Source organism: Sorex fumeus, unplaced genomic scaffold (assembly GCF_029834395.1).
Source record: "Sorex fumeus unplaced genomic scaffold, SorFum_2.1 ptg000038l, whole genome shotgun sequence".
Taxonomy (NCBI): domain Eukaryota; kingdom Metazoa; phylum Chordata; class Mammalia; order Eulipotyphla; family Soricidae; genus Sorex; species Sorex fumeus.
In genome coordinates, this window is record NW_026606095.1 from 10435030 (window position 1) to 10449859 (window position 14830).

Consider the following 14830-nt stretch of genomic DNA (forward strand, 5'->3'; position numbering starts at 1 on the left):
CTGTGATGTTTGCTCCCAGCAGTGCTTAGGGGAACCATATGGTTCCAGGGATGAAACCCAAGCATGTGAAGCACTGGCTTCAGAACTTTGAGCTGTCTCCTTGTCTTCCTGCTCCCCGTTAGATACTTTTTCTGACTTTTCCCCATTGATAAGAAAATAGACTTTTTTTTTCTTTTTGGGTGGACTGGAGTGATAGCACAGCGGGTTCGATTCCTCCATCCCTCTCAGAGAGCCCAGAAAGCTACCAAGAGTATCCTGCCTGTGTGGCAGAGCCTGGCAAGCTGCCCGTGGTGTATTTGATATGCCAAAAACAGTAAAAACAAGTCTCACAAATGGAGACGTTACTGGTGCCCGCTCGAGCAAATCGATGAACAAAGGGGAGGACAGTGCTACAGTAACAGTGCTTCTTGGGTCACATCCGGCAATGCCCAGAGTTTACTCCTGGCTGTAGACTTAGGAATTACTCCTGGCAGTGCTCGGGGGACCATATGGGATGCTGGGAATCGAACCCAGTTAGGCCCTACCCGCTGTGCTATCGCTCCAGCCTCCCAAAATAGGTTTTGCTTTTTTTTTTTAAATACTCATCTTCTGTGATGACCTTCAAGATATGACTCAGTGGATAAGGCACCCTAGCTGCAAGCACAAAATCAAGTGTAAGTCCTAGTGCCACTCTAAGTGCTGGATCTGACCCTAGAGTCCTGCTGCCTGTGGTTCTGCACAACAAGCAGAACAACAACCAGTGTGTTCACACAACAACCAGTGTGTTCTAACTTCACTACTGGAAGTGCAGCCCCTGGTGAGCACCACACCCCAGCCGCAGTGTGTGTATGCATGTTCAGGCCATCGTGACAACAACCACAGAGGAGGGGGATGGGTGGGTGGGTGGGTGGGGGAACAAAAGCCCGAGTATAGTACAGTGGGTAAATCACCTGCCTTGCATGTGGTTCCTGGCATCCCATATGGTCCCCTGAGCACCTCTAGAGTGAACCTTGAGGGCAGGGCCAGGAGTACCCCCTGAGCACCAGTCGGTGTGGCGCCCAAATCAATTAAAAAAATTTTAAAAAACAGCTACAAATCAAGAAGCCTCCTTGATGTTCTTTTCCTGGAATTTGTACTCGCATGTATTAATTCCCTCATCTCCAATCAGCTGGCCTGGGGGACCAATAGTTTCTGCGGGGAGAGAATCCACTCATGGCTTTCAATGTGGCATCGTAAACCGACACATCCTTTGCTCTGGTCTCTGGAATAACTTGTTTTGAGAAACCTCTCTGCCATGCCGTGAGGACTCTCAAGCAGCCCCGTGGCAAGTGACGACATTTCATGCCAAGAGGCAGCACTCAACTCACCAGCCACAAGGGTGAGTCCTTTGGAAAGAGGATCCTCAGGTCGTGACAAGCTTTTGATTGAGGACATCCTCCAGTGACACCAGGCAATGCTCTTGTGAGAAGCCCACAGCCAGAATTGTCTACCCCACATTTTTTTTTCTTTTTGGGTCACACCCGGCAATGCACAGGGGTTGCTTCTGGCTCATGCACTCAGGAATTACTCCTGGCGGTGCTTGGAGGACCATATGGGATGCTGGGAATTGAATTCGGGTCAGCCACGTGCAAGGCAAATGCCCTACTCGTTGTATTATCGCTCCAGGCCTGCCCCCATACTTTTTCTAAACGCAAACCCTTTGCTTTCAGAATTGACATCAGGACCACCGTGATTGCTTCTGACAATAACCCTGAGAGCATGCCTTATGTTGGCTTTTCCCGTTCCCCTTTTCCCAGCTCCTTCTCTCCTGCTTCCCAGGATTTGCCTTGCAATCAAACACCCACTCCCAAGGCCTTTTCTTAGCTCTTTTCTGTTTTTAGCGAGAATCCATTCATCGCAATGAGCTTGGCTTCTTCACAGATTCAGATGTTCTGTGAAAGTATATTTAGCAAGAAGTTGAAATTCAAGGAACAAGTCCACTCCATCCTATCGAGGTATTTTTTCCTTTCTTTTTTTTTCATTTTGGTCATCAAGAAAATAGATTGAGGAATTCCTGAAAGGCTACAGCACCACCAAAGTTAATGCCCATAGCTCAAAGTGTTCTGCATTCGTCTCCACTGCTGTTAGCGTTCTCAACTCACACTTTGTGGGTTGAGGTAAATAAACTTAAGCCACAGATTGACTTAAAATCTTGAGAGTGACAAAATTTTCCACAATACTTCCAGGGCAACGGCCCTGTCAGCTACTCTAGGCCAGCATGGTCTCCCCAGTGTGCCTAAAGGGAATTTTTATCAGAAATCACAAATCATTAAAGCTTTAATGAAAATGTTCTGACAAGGGACTCTAGCTATTTCTTAGCTCTTTTCTTGGACCCCAATAAAATATTCATTTCACTCTCAGCCAAGTCATGAATATTCTTTTAATATACTCAGTATCCTAGGTTTGATCTTCAAAATATTTCTGAATATTAAGACTTCCAGGAGAAGCTGTGAGAAAATCATATTAAATTATCCATATCTGTCCTGCTTGAAAGCCAGATGGGACTGAACAAAAGGAATGCAAATACTTTCCAACAGACTTTCTCCAAAGACTAGACTCTCAGTCAGTGTGAATCCAGTTATTTGCAATGTTTTCCCATAGAAACAATTATCCCTATGGTGACCAACTCGTTGTAGTTGGCTGAGGACTTTTCCAATTTCAGCACTAAAGCTCCATCACCCAGGAACAGTCCTAGTGAATGGAGACAATTATTTACTCCACTTATGGCTGCTAATGATGTTTTCCCTTTAGTTCAATGTAAGTCTATGAAAATCACAGCACAGCTGCAATTTATTTGGTCCTGATCATTGGCATGTTCTGAATCATGAATGAGCTGAAGTGAGCTGAGATGAGCAGAGGTAAGCAGAGGTGAGCAGAGGTGAGCAGAGGTGAGTTGAGGTGAGCTGAGGTGAGCAGAGGTGAGTTGAGGTGAGTAGAGGTGAGCTGAGGTGAGCAGAGGTGAGCCGAGGTGAGCAGAGGTGAGTTGTAGTGAGCAGAGGTGAGCTGAGGTGAGCAGAGGTGAGTTGAGGTGAGCTGAGGTGAGCAGAGGTGAGTTGAGGTGAGCTGAGGTGAGCAGAGGTGAGTTGAGGTGAGCTGAGGTGAGCTGAGGTGAGCAGAGGTGAGTCGAGGTGAGCAGAGGTGAGCTGAGGTGAGTTGAGGTGAGTTGAGGTGAGCTGAGGTGAGCAGAAGTGAGTTGAGGTGAGCAGAGGTGAGTTGAGGTGAGCTGAGGTGAGCTGAGGTGAGCAGAGGTGAGTCGAGGTGAGCAGAGGTGAGCTGAGGTGAGCAGAGGTGAGTTGAGGTGAGCTGAGGTGAGCAGAGTTGAGTCAAGTTGAGCTGAGGTGAGCTGAGGTGAATTGAGGTGAGCTGAGGTGAGCAGAGTTGAGTCGAGGTGAGCTGAGGTGAGCTGAGGTGAATTGAGGTGAGCTGAGGTGAGCAGAGTTGAGTCGAGGTGAGCTGAGGTGAGCTGAGGTGAGTTGAGGTGAGCTGAGGTGAGCTGAGGTGAGCTGAGGTGAGTTGAGGTGAGCTGAGGTGAGCAGAGGTGAGTTGAGGTGAGCTGAGTTGTTTGTGATTTAGAGACTGAGCAAATGAGAGGCAGGACCAGAAGATGGCAGTGTTGCACCATATGCTTATGGGACAGAGCTAGGTGGGATTGATGAGACAAAGTCTGTCCTGGCAGTAGCCCTGCAGGTAAATGGTGGCACAGGCCACCACTCTGAAGGAAAGAAGGGCATTGGCTAAAGAGATAATGTCACTCAGTGGTCAGGTAAGTGAGGTGTGTCTGATTCAGAGAACTCCAAAGAACAGCTCCAATGTGGGGTTATCTTACATTTGAGTAGCAACTGCGTAGGGGTTGGGTGGAGTGAGGATGAGACAGTTTTATGAAGTATGCAAAGCAGGCCGAGATGAGGTTGCAAAAGATACGTTAATTTGGGAGCTACACAAAGTAAATTAGCGCATAAAAATCTGATGGAGGTATTGAGATAGTATAGTAGGTAAGGTGCTCGCCTTGCATGCAGGTGACTTGAGTTCAATCCCCTACACCCCGTATGGGTCCCAAGGGAGGAAGTGATCCCAAAGCCCAGAGCCAGAAGTAAGCCTTGAGAACCTCCCGCTGTGGCCCAAATATCCAAAAACAAACGAAGAATTGAAAGTTGGTATTGGCAGACTTTGGGCTATCATCAGCTGTCATCTGCCCTAATCACTGTGGAAAGATAAGCTTGCAGGCCAATAAGTACAGCTTGTCTTTGGCCTGTTTGTCGGGCATGTACATACACGTTTCTAGGTGTGCGTGTGGAAACTCCTACTTGTCCTACTGCTGCCTTGCCAGCAACAGCTCCTCTCCCACAGGACCCTCTTTCTTCCCCTCCTCATCCCACTTGTGTTCTGTGTCCTCCCATTTTGTCCCAAGACATGGGTAATGATGTGACATAACACAGGGAGAAAAACTCAGCAGTAAGAGGAAGGAGATGTTTGGAGTTGGGAGGGTAGAAATACTGGTGGATCAGGACTACCGAGCTGTCACAGGAGACGTGGGCAGGAAGAAGGAAATGTGGCAGGTACATCTGATGTGGGGAAAAATATGATACGGTCCTGGGCCAGAAGTGTAATTGTAAAGGAACCCATGAGTCAGAACACGCCTAGACCACAGGGATGAATAGTTTTGGTGTGTGTTTTGTTTTGTTTTGTTTTGTTTGTCTGTTTTGGGGGCCACACCTGGCTTTACTTAGATTAGGGCTTATTCCTGACTCTGTACTCAAAGATCACTCGTGGCAAGCACAGGGGGACATTTGAGTGTCAGGATCAAACATGGGTTGGCCAGAATGGGAGACTTACACCCAAGAGTAGTAGAGATGAGTACCAGGAGGATTGCTCCACAGCTTGGAAGCCGGCCTCACATGCTGGGGGAAAAGACAGCTCAGATAGAGAAGGGACCACCAAGTAAAGGGTGTTTGGGGGGCCCTCTTGGGATGGGAGATGCATGCTGAAAGTAGACTATAGACAGAATAATGGCCACTTAATACCTCTATTGCAAACCACAACACCCAAAACGAATGAGAGAGAGCAAAAGGAAATGCCCTGCCACAGAGGCTGGGTGGGGTGGGATGGGGATAGGGTGGGGTGTAGTGGGAGGGATACTGGTATCATTGGTGGTGGAGAATGAGCACTGGTGGAGAAATGGGTACTTGAACATGGTATGACTAAAATGTAAGCAGGAAAGTTTGCAAATCTGAAACTGTGCCTCATGGTGATTCATCAAAAATTAATTAATTAATTAATTAATTAAAGTGCCCCATCAGCTGTACAATTGCTCTGGCCCCCAAAAGACATGAATATTAGAAGTTTTTCATCTTTATTGACACTATCTCTAAGCAAAATCTCCCTTTTAAAAAATTTGCAGGTGTTCCCCAGCTTTCTTTAAGGGACATCAGCACAATTCCTTCATGCTCTTCCCTCAGGGAGGAGCGCCTGGTGCGGCCCAGCAGCTGCCCCAGATCTCTCTCATGGTGGATTCAGAGTGCTGAGGGCTCCCTTGAAAGTGGCAGGACTCAATGCTGCAGTGTCTGCCCAAGCAGAGGCAGCAAGGCCTGGGCAGATGGTTTCTGTTTCTGACAGTGATTCCATGCCTCAGTTTCACTTTGGATTCTGATAGATCTCTAAAGCTGATTCTCCAGCCTCCCAGAGGTGTTTCATCCCATCTTTACTGAGGTATTATGATGTACAATACCGGTTTTCTGTTTGTATGTTTTAGGGACCACACCTGGCTGTACTCAGGGTTTACTCCTGACTCTGTGCTCAGGAATCAGTCCTGACAACATGATCAAACCTAGATTGACTGCATGCAAGGCAAGCACTCTATATGTCCTACTATTGCTCTAACTCCCATAGGTATGAGTGTTAGAAGTTTTTAATCTTTATTCACACTATCCCCAAGCAAAACAATTAATAATCAATTCATGCTAACTCCGGCATGAAGGTACCAGCAGAGGAACAAAGGCATGCGGGTCCCAGGGCTGAGATCTCCAAGCCTGCTCGGATCGGGGCTGAGCATCCTCCACCCAGATCCTCCATCCTCTAGTAGGCAGGGGTCACACCCACCAACTGACCCCCAGCACCTGCGTAATCCCATCAACGGCCAAGACCCAGAGACTATAAAACCCAGCTCCCGGAAGCAACATCTTATTATCTCATTCTTACTTTGGACAAGCTGGCAGGCTATCGAATGTAACCTGCCCACATGGCAGAGTCTGGCAAACTCCCCGTGGCGTATCCAATATGCCAAATACCAGTAACAATGATGGGTCTCATTCTTCTAACCCTGAAAGAGCCTTGAATATGGTACTTATTAAAATCTCAGGGCTAGGACAAAGGAGACGTTATTGGTGCCTGCTTGAGGCAATCAACGAACAACAGGATGATCGTGATCGTGATCGTGATCATGCTAACTCAGTCTCATCACCACATCTGCCACCAGAGTGCCCACTTCTCTCCATCAATGTCTCTAACACCGTACCCCCCTCCCCAATCAGACTCAATTCTGTGGACGATGAGATATATCATCGCATACCTATGAAAACAGCATATATTTAAAAGTCTGAAAATAACCAGTTTCGAGAGGATGTGGTGAGAAAGGAACTCTAACTCACTGTAGGTGGGACTGTCATCTAGTACAATCTCTCTGGAAAGCAATATGCAGGTTTCATCAAAAAAATAAGATCAGAACTCCCATCTGACTCCCAAGAACATTAATTTGAAAGGACATATGCGCACCCAAGTTCATTGCAGCCCTTAGTACCTTTTTTGTTTTCTTGATAGCTGCCCTTAAGTTACCAAACATCACTTCTTACTGCTTGAAACAATTCTAATCAGTACAAATGCCATGCCTTGCTTTGATGCAGACATTGTATATTCCTGTTTCCAAGTAAACTCAGATCTGTCTATAAGTCTTTAGAACAGGAGTTGTGTTGCTTTTTTTCTCTTAAACATCACTATTTTTCTTAAGGCATATTAATCCTCAAAATGTAGTGAATAACTTTCATCAAAATAAATACTAGGGGCTGGAGCACTAGTATAGCAAGGAGTGTGTTTGCCTTGCATGCAGTTGATCTGGGTTTTATACCGCAGCAACCCATATGGTCCCCCGAGCACCGCCGTGAGTAATTTCTTTCTTTTTTTTAAATTATTTTATTTTATAAAGTAGTTCACAATATTTGATTACATTTAATATTCAAACATCAATTCCACCACCATTGCACCTTCCCAACACCATATTTCAAATGTTTCCATCCCAAACCCCAATCCCTGCCCCAAAGCAGAACTGAAAAAATATATTTTGTATTGTTTGTTATGAAAATCTGCTGAGAATGCTAGAAAAAAGTATCCTTAGAAGAAAGAGTGTGAGGATTGTTGTATTTCACCCAGGGGCCATTAAGTCCTTCTATAAGAGATCAAGAACATGTTGTTAAAGGTTGAGCCTTGGGTGTTTTTGATATGTGTGTGTATATATATATGTATATATATATGTATATGAAAAATAAATGTATATTTCCCTCCAAGATTTGTTGCCTCCTATTTTTTTTTTTGCTTTTTGGGTCACACCTGGTGATACACAGGGGTTACTCCTGGCTCTGCACTCAGGAGTTACTCCTGGCGGTGTTCAGGGGATCATATGGGATGCTGGGAATCAAACCCTGGGTCGGCCGCGTGCAAGGCAAACACCCTCTCTGCTGTGCTATCTCTCCAGCCCCGTGTTGCCTCCTATTTTAAACGCTGTCAAATGTGGTGCAGTAATCCTGGAATATGGGTAGAGTATTTGGTTAGAAGTATCCAGGAATAGATGCACTTGTGGGTGGGGCTTGACCCCAGCCTATGGAGAGCGGCTGTGAGTTTGGCAGCAGCGGAGTTGTGGACGTTTGTAGCTGCCGGAGCTGGGTCCCTTGGGACTGGGAGGGTTCTCACCCACCCCCCTCCCAGACACCCCTGAGTGAAACAGCCTGGTGTGGTATCTGGTGGCATGGTTATGGTGAGCGTCAAGTTGCTCCCTTTCGGGAGAGAAGGATGAGCGAGCTGAGGAGTAATTTCTGAGTGCACAACCAGGAGTAACCCTAAACATCTCCAGGTGTGACCCCAAAATTCCCATCCCTTCCAAGAAATCACTGTCACTGTCACTGTCCTCCCATTGTTCATCGATTTGCTCGAGTGGGCCATGTAACATTGTGAGACTTGTTACTGTGTTTGGCATATCAAATACATCACGGGTAACTTGCCAGGCTCTGCCATGCGGGTGAGATACTCTTGGTAGCTTGCCCGGCTCTCCAAGAGGGGCAGAAGAATCGAACTCGGGTTGGCCATGTCAGTGGCGTGCAAGGCAAACGCTCTACCCGCTGTGCTATCGCTCCAGCTCCAAAAAATAAAATTAAAAAATACTATATTTATAAACTCTTCTCTTGGTTGGAAGAGAAAACGTCCCAAATTAGTAAATGTGCAAGCATTTTTTTGGACCCGAAGAGAGTAATTTTAGAAAAACAAAATAGAGAATTAGTAACACTGAAAACATGAAAACAAACTTCAACAACAAAACTAAAAAGTGTGGGGCTGGAGCAGTAGCACAGCAGGTAGGGAGTTTGCCTTGCACGCAGCCAACCCAGGTTCAATTCGCAGCATCCCGTATGGTCCCCTGAGCACCGCCACGAGTAATTCCTGAGTGCAGAGCCAGGAGTAATCCCTGTACATCGTTGGGTGTGACCCAAAGAGCAAAACGAAAAACCAAAAAAAAACAAACCAAACCAAACCAAACAAAAAACAGACTTAAAAGGGTACCTGTCAAGGTGGCAGCTGGGGGTGGGGGTTGGAGGAATCCCTAGGAACTCTGGAAGAGGGAAGTGGACACTGGTGGTGAAATGAGTAGTGGAACACTGCCTGTCTAAAACTCAGCTAGGAAAAACTTCATAAATCATGGCGCTTGAATAATATTGTCACTGTCACTGTCACTGTCACTGTCCTCTGGTTGTTCATTGATTTGCTTGAGAGGGCCCAGTAACGTCTCCATTGTAAGACTTGTTGTTACTGTGTTTGGCATATGAATATGTCACAGGTAGCTTGCCAGGCTTTGCCGTGAGGGCTGAATACTCTAGGTAGCTTGCTGGGCTCTCCGAGAGGGGCGGAGGAATCGAACCCGGCTCGGCTGGGCCAGCCACGTGCAAGGAAAATGCCCTAGCACTATCTATCACTCCAGCCCTTGAATAATGTTTTAAAAATATTATTTTTAAAAAGAAAAGCAACAGAATTCACACTGTTTCCAATTAGGACCACAGCAAGAAGCCTGAAAAAGTCATTGAACTGGGATGAGTGACATTGTTAATGATTCTGTCGTTAGTCAGGCACTTTGAAATTTTCAGAGACAAATCAAATTTTTTCTTTATTTTTTTGACCCAGAGACAAATCCACTTAATGATCTTCATTCATTTTAGCAATGGATCGGGTCCTGATTGATAGTGAAACATTCGTGTGTTCTGATTTGCATATTTGCTACCACACACTTTTGATAGTGGGTCCCTCAGTCGTACAATGACATTATAGTGTTATGATTGTCAGCCTTGTCTTAGAAAGGGGACACAAGCCACTTTCATGACCAATCGAATTATTTAATAGAAGGGCACCAAGAAATAACAGTTAACCGAGATCATTGAATTTCATTTCCCTGTCCTTTCTCTCTTTCTTTCTTTCTTTCTTTCTTTCTTTCTTTCTTTCTTTCTTTCTTTCTTTCTTTCTTTCCTTCTTTCTTTCTCTCTCTCTCTTTCTCTCTCTTTCTTTCTTTCTTTCTTTCTTTCTTTCTTTCTTTCTTTCTTTCTTTCTTTCTTTCTTTCTTTTCCCTGTAGCTTATTTAGGTTGGGGTTAAGGCTCTTGGTCTTGCCCACCTGTCTGTCCCTCCTTTCTAAGAGAACAGTGTCCAAATCATTGAGTGTACTTCTACATTTCTCTCTTCTGTTAAATTAGTGTGCATATATACATATGACTTCGTAAGTAATAGATGATTTGTGTCATCTCTAATGAAAGGTTTACATGTGGTGAAAAATAATCTACAGAAATTTGTGTCAGTGACAACCCAAAGAAAGACCTTGAAATTTTGGATTTGAGGTTCAAATCCTTGGACATTCACAGCAGTCAATTCCAACACTAAAGAAGCATATAAAGTAGCCCTAGAGATAGCACAGCAGGTAGGAGCTTACCATGCATGAGGCCAACTAAGATTCCTGGCACCCTATAGGGTCTCCAGAGCACCGCCAGGAGTAATTCCTGGGCATAGAATCTCAGGAGTAAGCCCTGAGGATTGTCGGAGCAGCGGCAGCAGCAGTAGCAGGGACAAAATTCAGTAACCTCCTGTCTTCCATGTAATCCTCCCATGTTGCAGAAGCAAGTGTTAACGGTCCATCGGCCAAGGATTGACGGGAGCACAGAGAGAGCATTAACGCATTATATAGAATGCTCGAAGCCACACACTACTGCCTAAAGACTGGAGAAATATGTTGTGTCCAACTACAAGGAACACTGTGTCCAGTCATTTATTTATTTAATTATTATATTTGATTTTATTTTTATTGGACCACTGTGAGAAAGTTACAATACTTTCATGATTAGGTTTCAGTCATACAATGATCGAACACCATCCCTCCACCAGTGTACATTTCCCACCACCAATGTCCCCAGTATCCCTCCCACCCACCCCCACCCCACACTCTACCTTTAAGGTTGGCTCTTTCCTTTTTTTTTTTTTTTTTCAAAAAAAAGCAATAGCACAGCGGGTAGGGCGTTCGCCTTACAAGCGGCCAACATGGCCGACCCGAGTTCGATTCCTCCGCCCCTCTCGGAGAGCCCGGCAAGCTACCGAGAGTGTTCGATATGCCATACACAGTAACAACAAAGTCTCCAATGGAGACGTTACTGGGCCCGCTCGAGCTCGAACAAATTTTTATTAGTGAGACACCATGAGGTACAGTTGTAGACTTACAAATTTTTGTGCTTGGGTTTCAGTTGCACAATGATTGAGTACCCATCCCTCCACCAGTGCCCATTCTCCACCACCACTGGTCCCAGCATCCCTCCCACCTCCATCCCCGCATCTCACCCTGCCTCTATGGCAGGGCATTCCCTTTTGTTCTCTCTCTCCTTTTGGGTGTTGTGGTTTGCAAAAGAGGCAATGGGTGGCAATCATGTTTGGTCTATAGTCTACTTTCAGCACGCTTCTTCCATCCTGGAAGAATCCTCCCAACACCCTTTATTTGGTGCTCTCTTCTCTATCTGACTCCCTTTTCCCTTGGCATGTGTGGTTGGTCTCCAAGCCATGGAGTAAACCTCCTGGTACTTATATCGGCTATTCTTGGGTTTTAGTATTCTATTTTGTTACTTTATGTTCCCCAGATGAATGCAATATTTCTATGTCTGTCCCTCTCTTTCTGACCCATTTTGCTTAGCATGATACTTTCCATGTGTTACCACTTGTCTGTAAATTTCATGACTTCATCTTTTCTAACAGCTGCATAGTACTCCAATGTGTAGATGTACCAAAGTTTCTTTAACCAGTCATCTGTTCTCGGGCACTCAGGTTTTTTCCAGATTGTAGCTATTGTAAAGAGTGCTGCAATGAACAAACAAGAGCAGATGTCACTTCGACTATACTTTTTTGCCGCACTGGGATATATTCCCAGTAGTCATATTGCTCTTTCTTTTTTACTCTCTCTACTTTTGGACATTATGGTTTGCAATACAGATAATGCAGTTGGGAAGAAGAAGGGGCGACTAAGTCAATGATGGTTGGAGGGATGGCTCAGGAGGGAGATGTGTGCTGAAAGTGGACAAAGGTCCACATTCATTTAGCAGTGGGAAGAAAGAAGTTGAGGGGAGACGCCTCCCAACGCCTTTCAATGAGACTGTCCACAGCGCCCTCTGTTGGGAATTTAATATATAACTGTCAAAGGAAGCCCGTAAAGGACAGATGTTTAGCTCAGGCAACAAAATCAGAATTTGAAATTGAAAGACAATACATTGATCGCTGACACAACACCATGCATGTTGCTCTGCCTATGAGTCATCAATTGGAGTGGGAGAAAAAAAATCCAAAATGAAATAAGACACTACCATTTAATTTTTCTCTCAAGAGTCAGCCAGGCAGTTATCTTCATCCCTATACCACTGTTTGGGAGTGTGGTCCTCTGAGATCTGTCGGGCTAGAATATACTCGGTGGTTTGTTTAGATGTGAAGCATCTTAGAGAGGAAATTAATGGAAGCCTGGGTGCAGTGGAAATCTGAGTGTGTCTGTGATCTTAGGTCTTTCATCTCACATATGCTTCCTATGTGGGGATTAGTCTCTCATTGAGAGACTTCTTTAGTCAGACTTTGTTTATTTATTTTTTACTTTTAGTATACGTTTATTATTTGAACTTGTATTATTTCCCAGAGAGGGGGAGACTGTTCCTGGAGGTGCTGTAATACCAGGTCAATGTGTGGAATAAACAGAGCAAGCTCTTATTCCATTTCCTTGTTCTAAAATTTCATTTAGTATACTGTCCTTGGATAGAGGATGTATCACATATTTAACTAAAAAGAACAGATACAATACTTGTTCTTAACCAAAAGGCCAAGAAATTACCTTTGGTCAGACTTTAAAAGATGTGATTTGGGGCTGGAGCGATAGTACAGCGTGTAGGGCATTTGCATTGCACGCAGGTGACCCAGGTTCGATTCCCAGCATCCCATATGGTCCCCTGAGCACCGCCAGGGGTAATTCCCGAGCGCTGAGCCAGGAGTGACCCCCGTGCATTGCCAGTTGTGATCAAATAAATAAATAAAAAAATTCTAAGAGATGTGATTTAGCCAACCTCCCACCTACCCCCAAAACAATAGCTTTTCTCCAAAGATTACAAACGTTAAAAATATATCAATTAAAAATTACTCTGAAATGTTGAGCCTCTAGGAGAGTGTTTGGTAATTAGTTGAGACAAAGATGATCTCAACCTCACAAAAACGATATTTTATTCAACTTTTGAGGGACTTCACTTTTTAAAGCTTATTTTAGGCCTATCATATGATGAAACTGCAGGCAAAATACTCATTAATGCTAATCATATGATTGAGTTTCTTGTTGAAGTCTCAGAAGGAATTCTCTAACTATGTTTGTAATCTTTAATTGCTTTCTTGAAAAGGAAATCATTAGAAATAATATACACTGTTGTTAGTGGTAAAATATTCTAAATATAACTTGCAGCAACTTTTTAATGTTCGAATTAAACACTTAGAAACTATACTTAGTATAGTTTTTGCAAAATGAATGTTGTATAGCTGTGAATGCTGCCTTAAGCTCTTTTGTCAATAAGTTCACTTTATGGCATATCAATAAATTCCATTTACACGGGGGCGGGGGGGGAGTTGTGATTCAGGAATTCCAGAAATCATGTAAGCAGATGAATCTAAACTTCCTCATGATTTAGTCTCCCAAACAGCACAACATGGTTTCTGCTCTATTCTTTTAGTCAAATGAATTATAGTTGCACCACAATTAGATGAGTGTTTGAACGAGGAAGGCTCATGGTTCACTGAGACCCATTCAGAAGACAAGCTTAGATGTCTGTTTTTTTTCTTCCTTTTTCCTCCCTTTGTATGTGGAATTGCAATCTTAATCTTATCACCACCACTTCAAAGGTGCCACTTAATAAATTTAATAACCACATAATAGCAATGCTGTAAAAAGGTTAAATATGCCTGGAATAATCTCTGATAACCGGCAAGGGTCTGCTATGGTTTGGGTGATGTGAGCTTTGGTATATATATATCTGAAAATATGTATATATTCCTATATAGATATTTCAAGTTTGATGATAAGCTCATCAAACTTGAAGATGGCACAAAGTTAGTGGGCATAGAAAATTCTAGATTCAAAGACCAGGCCATGTTAAAATGATGGAGTGACTCCAGCACCACACAATTCATTACGGGGTATAAGAAACATCTAGTTGTTGAATTTAAAACTTTTAAAATAAACATGATGAGATGTATGACTCTATAGAGAATATACCTATATGTATATGTGAGAAAGAATAAAAAGCTTAGGTTTCATTTTCATTTCATTTCATCATCCTGTTATTCGTCGATTGCCTCGAGCAGGCCCCAGTAACGTCTCTTTCATCCTAGCCCTGAGATTATATTCAAGGCTCTTTAGGAGAATGAGACCCATCATTGTTACTGGTATTTGGCATATTGGGTACGCCACGGGGAGTTTGCCAGACTCTGCCGTGTGGGCAGGCTACATTCGGTAGCCTGCAAGTTTGTCCAAAATAGGAATGAGACAATAAGATGTCATAAAAAAAAGTTGTGATAAGATGTCGCACGGCCTTCATGTGTGCGGAGAGTGGTCTCAGCATGGTGGTGGCTAGTCCTGAAGATCTTCGACTGCCGGAGCCCTGGTCGGGGCGGGGAGGAAAGCTCAACCCGCTCCCCTACAAGGGACTCCGGGAAGGAACACCCAGGCGCGGGGGCAGAGACTGCACTGTTCTCGTCCGGGAGCTGGATTTTATAGTCTCTGAGTCTTGGCCATTGATGGGATTACACGGCGCCAGGGGGCCAGGTGGTGGGTGTGACCCCCGCCTACTGGAATTTGGAGGATCTGGGTGGAAGATGCTCGACTCCAATTCGAGTAGGCTTGGAGGTCTCGGCCCCGGAACCCACGTGGCGTTGTCCCTCTGCCGGTACCTTCATGTGTGCGGAGAGTGGTCTCAGCATGGTGGTGGCTGGTCCTGGAGATCTTCGGCTGCTGGAGCCCTG

General features: G+C 44.6%; 1 non-coding gene across 1 annotated transcript; it reads right to left on the reverse strand.

Annotated features, from left to right (window-relative positions):
* Window positions 1-12471: 12471 nt before the first annotated feature.
* On the reverse strand, window positions 12472-12662 carry LOC130028072 (U2 spliceosomal RNA). The gene has a single exon (XR_008793162.1). It is a non-coding gene; the product is annotated as a U2 spliceosomal RNA (small nuclear RNA).
* Window positions 12663-14830: the final 2168 nt, after the last annotated feature.